Source organism: Zalophus californianus, chromosome 4 (assembly GCF_009762305.2).
Source record: "Zalophus californianus isolate mZalCal1 chromosome 4, mZalCal1.pri.v2, whole genome shotgun sequence".
Taxonomy (NCBI): Eukaryota; Metazoa; Chordata; class Mammalia; order Carnivora; family Otariidae; genus Zalophus; species Zalophus californianus.
The window spans coordinates 111380879-111386690 of record NC_045598.1 but is presented as its reverse complement, the minus strand read 5'-3'; the positions used below and the strand labels follow the sequence as shown (position 1 = coordinate 111386690).

Below are 5812 nucleotides of genomic sequence, written 5' to 3'. Positions count from 1 at the left end.
AGTTTCAGCTGCTAAAGGGCTAAATAAAAGTAAAATGAAAAAAAATTAAGAAGATAAGGGATATGAGGGATGCTAAAATACAGATGGATTTTGGGGATTGGTTATGTATCACTGACATCTCCTTCCTCCCTTCTTCCCTCCCTCCCTTTCTTCTTTTCTTTTTTTCTAAGCAGAGAAGAGAAGGGACTAAGTATCATGGTGAAGAGAGAGGGAGAAAACTCAGTAAGGCTGCCTTTTTTAAATTAATTTATTTATTTATTCGAGAGAGAGAGAGGGAAAGAGCACCCACATGCATGCAGAGAGAGAAGCAGAGGGGGAGGGAGAGGGAGAAAGAATCTTGAGAGACTCCCTGCTGAGCGAGGAGCTGGAGGTGGGGTTCTTGATCTCAGGACCCTGAGTTCATGATCTTAGCCAAAATCAAGAGTCAGGTGCTTAACCCACTGAGCCACCCAGGTGCCCCCAAGTGAGACTGTTTTTAAATACATACAAATAGGTGTGCGGTAGGTCCTAACATATTTGAAGTTAGGCTTATATATGTATGGACAGACGGGGAAACTGGGAAGACCCACAAAAACCCATATCCAACGAGAGACTAAGGCTGGAGAAAGGGCCTCCGCATTACAACTGGTGTAACTGGTCAGGTTGTGATCTGTGGGTGCTGTGATGAGAGGCACTAGAAGAAAATAACACAGGGCTATTTTATTAAGATACAAATAGCACTGTTTAGATACACTGACAGCAGGAAAGAAAGAAATTTTGTCCCCCACTTCCCTGGGCCTACTGCCATGACTATTTATTGAAAAGAAGAGTGGAGGCCTCATCGCTCAGCAGGGTTTGTCAGGGATTTCTGACAAAGGGAATGGACTTGGAAACAGGGAAATGATCAGAGGTGCAGGGCTGCCGGGGGACATCATTGCTGTCAGGGAATGAGGGTCACCAGGTGGCAGTGGCTATTCTGCACCGTGGGCTTCAGGGGATTAGAATGCAATTGCAGCTGGCTTCAGGTCCTCCTGGAGAAGTCCCATCTCTATGCTCCAGTGTTTCTGGGAAGTTAGAAAAGCTTTTTGGGAGTCTTGAACACATGTTGGGGCAAAATCCAGTGGAATTCAAGTTACTTAGTATAAAAGCAATTATGCCCACAAATGAGTGAGGCCTAGGAAAATTTGTCATGTATGTGTTTATGTATGTATATTTATAACCTCACCCACACAAGGTTAGAAACGCTGACAGAGGCAACTGTCTATGACTTAAGAAGCAAGAAATATTAAGGCATTGTTGTTGGAGAAAGTTCAAATTTTCCATATAAATGAACAAAATTTGCAATACAAATGCTAATCAGTTGGCTTGCTACTATACAAGTTGCATGTATTATCATAAATGCAAAAGAAGAATTCAACGATTCATAAAAAATGAGAGAAGCTAATACATCCAGAGAAAGAATCCAGTAGATAGAGCAACTGTGTCAAAAAGATCAAACTATTTTTTTTGCAATCTTATACCCTATGACTATGATTATAATTTATATTAAATAACTCAGACCTAAATTGTTTTAATGAATATGTAAAAACAGCCATTTTTATTTTGTAATTTCAATGCAGTTAGAGTTGGCATTGTGGACTTATTTATTTATTTATTTATTTATTTTTATTTTAAAGATTTTATTTATTTATTTGACAGAGAGAGACACAGCAAGAGAGGGAACACAAGCAGGGAGAGTGGGAGAGGGAGAAACAGGCTTCCCACGGAGCCTGATGCGGGGTTTCCATCCCAGGAGCCTGGGATCATGACCTAAGTCAAAGGCAGACACTTAACGACTGAGCCACCCAGGTGCCCCTATTTATTTATTTTTTAACAAGCTTTAGTTCACTTTATTTTTCTTGTATAAAACTAGGTGGTGGCCACAGCTGGAGCCTGGATCCTCTGCACGGAGACTCTGGTGTGGATCTTCATAAGATGGTCAGTGAATTCCTGGTATTGAGACTTGGTGAACACCATCTCCTTCCAGAGGTCAGGGGTGAGATATCTGTAGGTCTTGGAGATGGCATCAAAAGTAGCCTCAGCAAAGTTCCCCAGGGTGGCAGTGCAGCCTCTGGCCCAGGTGTGTCAGTTGTCGATAGTGGCCATCATCAGTAGCTTCTTCGGCACAGGGGCTGAAACAATGCCAGTGCCTTGGGGGCGGGGATGACACGCACCAGCACAGAGCCACAGAGACCAGTCACCTTGCATGGGACAGTGTGGGGCTTGCTGATCTTGTTGCCCTAGTAGCCTTGCCTCACGGGGACGATGGAAAGCTTGACCAGGGTGATGGCCCCATGGATGGCAGTGGCGACCTCCTTGGAGTGCTTGAAACCCAGGCCTACGTGTCTGTTGTAATCTCCGATGGCAACAAACGCCTTGAACCTGGTCCGCTGGCCAGCATGGGTCTGCTTTTGCACAGGCATGATCTTCAGAACCTCGTCCTTGAGAGATGCTCCCAGGAAGAAATCAATGATCTCAGATTCCTTGATATGCAGAGAGAAAAGATAGCTCTCCTCCAGGGACTTGATCTTCATGTCCTTGACCAGGCGGCCTAGCTTGGTGATGGCACTCCTTGTCCTTGGCCTTGCCTCCCCAAGCTCCGTGGCCTCAAACCCGGCCCCGACGCTGCCGCGAGCCCGCCCCAATGCAGCTGCCTAAGCCTCCGAGGATACCTCCGCAGCCTCCCATTCCAGGGCCCCGCCCCCCGAGGCCCCCCTGCCCTGCCCTCTGGGCTCTGCAGCAGCACCAGCGTCATCCGCCATTTGATGTTCTCTAGGAGAAGAAGCGGCATTGTGGACTTATGAAGTTAGTTTGCTACCACGGCCACTGAAACCTGCAGAGAGGAAACCTACCATTACTGAGAAAATGTTATAAAGGACTGGTGACATGCAATTCAAACAGCACACAAGGAACGAAGAAATACTAAGAAAATGTGCATAGGATGAGCAGCATTAAAATGAGAATGCTATTGATTCATTACATTAATGTGTGTATTATATTTTTAGAGGCAACAGCTTTATTATGAGAAACAGAATATCTTGGCACATTCTATAATATTGTGTACAATCTCCTTTCACTTGTTTGGTGTTGACCAACTTCTCTTTACTTTGAATCTCAATACTCACATGAAAAAAAAATTTATTTGAAAAAAATTTTATTTTTTAAAATTTTAAAGTTTTTATTTTAATTCCAGTTAGTTAACATACAGTGTAATATTAATTTCAGGTATACAATATAGTGATTCAACACTTTCATACAGCACCTGGTGCTCATCATAACAAGTACATGCCTTTAAAAACATTTTTTTTTAAAGATTTTATTTATTTATTTGACAGAGACACGGCAAGAGAGGGAACGCAAGCAGAGGGTGGGGGAGAAGGAGAAGCAGTCTTCCTGCTGAGCAGAGAGCCCATGCAGGGCTCGATCTCATGACCCTGAGATCATGACCCGAGCCAATGCAGACGCTTAATGACTGAGCCACCCAGGTGCCCCAACAAGTGCATGCCTTAATCCCCATCACCTATTTACCTCATCCCCTCACCCACCTCCCCTCTGGTAACCATCGGTTTGTTCTCTATACTTAAGAGTCTGTTTCTTGGTTTGCCCCCACCCCTCATTTTTCCCTTTGCTCATTTGTTTTGTTTCTTAAGTTCCATATATGAGGGAGATCATTTGGTACTTGTCTTTCTCTGACTGGCTTACTTTGCTTAGTATTACAATCTCTAGCTCCATCCATGTTGTTGCAAATGGCAATATTTCATTTTTTTATGGCTGAGTAATATTCCATTGTATATATACCACATCTTCTTTATCCATTCATCAGTTGATGCATAATTTGGCTATTGTAGATGATGCAGCAAATTGTCTTGGGAAAACTGGACAGCAACATGCAAAAGAATGAAACTGGATCACTTTCTTTCACCAAACAAAAATAAATTCAATATGGATTAAAGACCTGAATGTGAGACAGGGAATCATAAAAATCCTGGAGGAGAACACAGACAGTAACCTCTTTGACAGCGATAATAACAACTTCTTTCTAGATATGTCTTCTGAGGCAAAGGAAACAGAAGCAAAAATAAACTATTGGGACATCATCAAAATAAAAATCTCCTGAATAGTGAGGGAAACAGTCAACAAACTTCAAAGGCAACCTATGGAGTGGGAGAAGATATTTGCAAATGGCATGTCTTATAAATGGTTAGTACCCAAAAAATTATAAAGAACTTATAAAACTCAACCCTCCAAAAACAAATAATCCAATTAAAAAATGGGCAGAAGACATGAATATACATTTTTCCAAAGAAGACATACAGATGACCAACAGACACATGGAAAGATGTTCAACATCATTCATCATCAGGGAAATACAAATCAAAACTACAATGAGATATCACCTCACACCTGTCAGACAGTGGCTAAAATCAACAACACAAGAGACAACAGGTGTTGGTGAGGATGTGGAGAAAAGGGAATTTTCTTGCATTGTTGGTGGGAATCCAAATGGTGTAGCCACTCTGGAAAACAGTATGGAGGTTCCTCAAAAAGTTAAAAATAGAACTGCCCTATGATCCAACAGTTGCATTACTGGGTATTTACCCAAAGAATACAAAAATACTAATTTAAAGGAAAAAAATTTTTTAAATGAATCTGAAGGGTGAAGGAGGGTGGCAAAAAATGAATCTAAAGGGAAAAAATTACTTGATGTTTCATTGATAAATCATGACATGGGCATTTAACACATATTAAGTTGATATATATATGTATATATATGTATATATATATAGATAGATAGATAGATATAGTTTGCTAAGAGGAATACATCAGACCCAAATTATATGAGCCCATTTAAATTAAAACTAACACTTAGAGTTTTAGGTAGTCTTATATATATTTGGCTTGAGATATTAAAATCCACTAGAAGTTTTCAAATAATTTTTTATGAATCAAAAATAAGTCAAGATGTTAAAAGTGATTTAACTGTATTTAGCATGATTTAAAAGAAAGCTTGGTCACTGCCAAAGATATTCAATATGCAAGTCATTTATTATTTTAACCACCTATGTTTATCCACATAATGACTTTCCTAACATTTTGATTTCTGCTTTTAAAGGAAAATATCTGGTTCCAAGATTTATAGAGCAAGAATGTAAAGTCTTCCCCAACAAAGAAATGAGTGAGGTATTTGCCTTTCTATGTCTGGCTTATTTCACTTAGCATAATCCCTCAAGGTTCATTTATGTTGTCACAAATGGCAAGATTACCTTATATTTTATGGTTGAACAGTATTCCATTTTATATATATCACACTTTCTTTAACCATTCATCTATTGGTGGACACTTAGGTAGCTTCCATATCTTGGCTATTGTAAATAATGCAATAAACATAGGGATGCATATATCTTTTTCAATTAGAGTTTTCATTTTCTTTGGGTAAATATCCAGTAGTGGTATTATTGGGTCATATGATATTTCTATTTTTAATTTTTTGAGGAACTTCTGTACTGTTTTCCACAGTGGCTACACCAATTTACATTCCCCCCAATAGGGCAGAAGGGTTCCTTTTTCTCTGTCTTTGCCAACACTTGTTATTTCTTGTGTTTTTTATTTTAGCCATTGTCACTAGTGTGAGGTGATACCTCATTGTGGTTTTGATCTGCATTTCCCTGATCATTAGTGATGCTGAACATCTTTTCTTGTGCTTGTTAGCCATTTGTATGTCTTCTTATGGAAAAATGACTATTCAGGTCCTCTGCTCATTGTTTAATTAGATTGATTTTGTTGTTGTTATTGA

General features: G+C 40.0%; 1 pseudogene; it reads right to left on the bottom strand.

Moving 5' to 3' along the window:
* Positions 1–1887: 1887 nt before the first annotated feature.
* Positions 1888–2780, bottom strand: LOC113936871 (annotated as a pseudogene).
* Positions 2781–5812: the final 3032 nt, after the last annotated feature.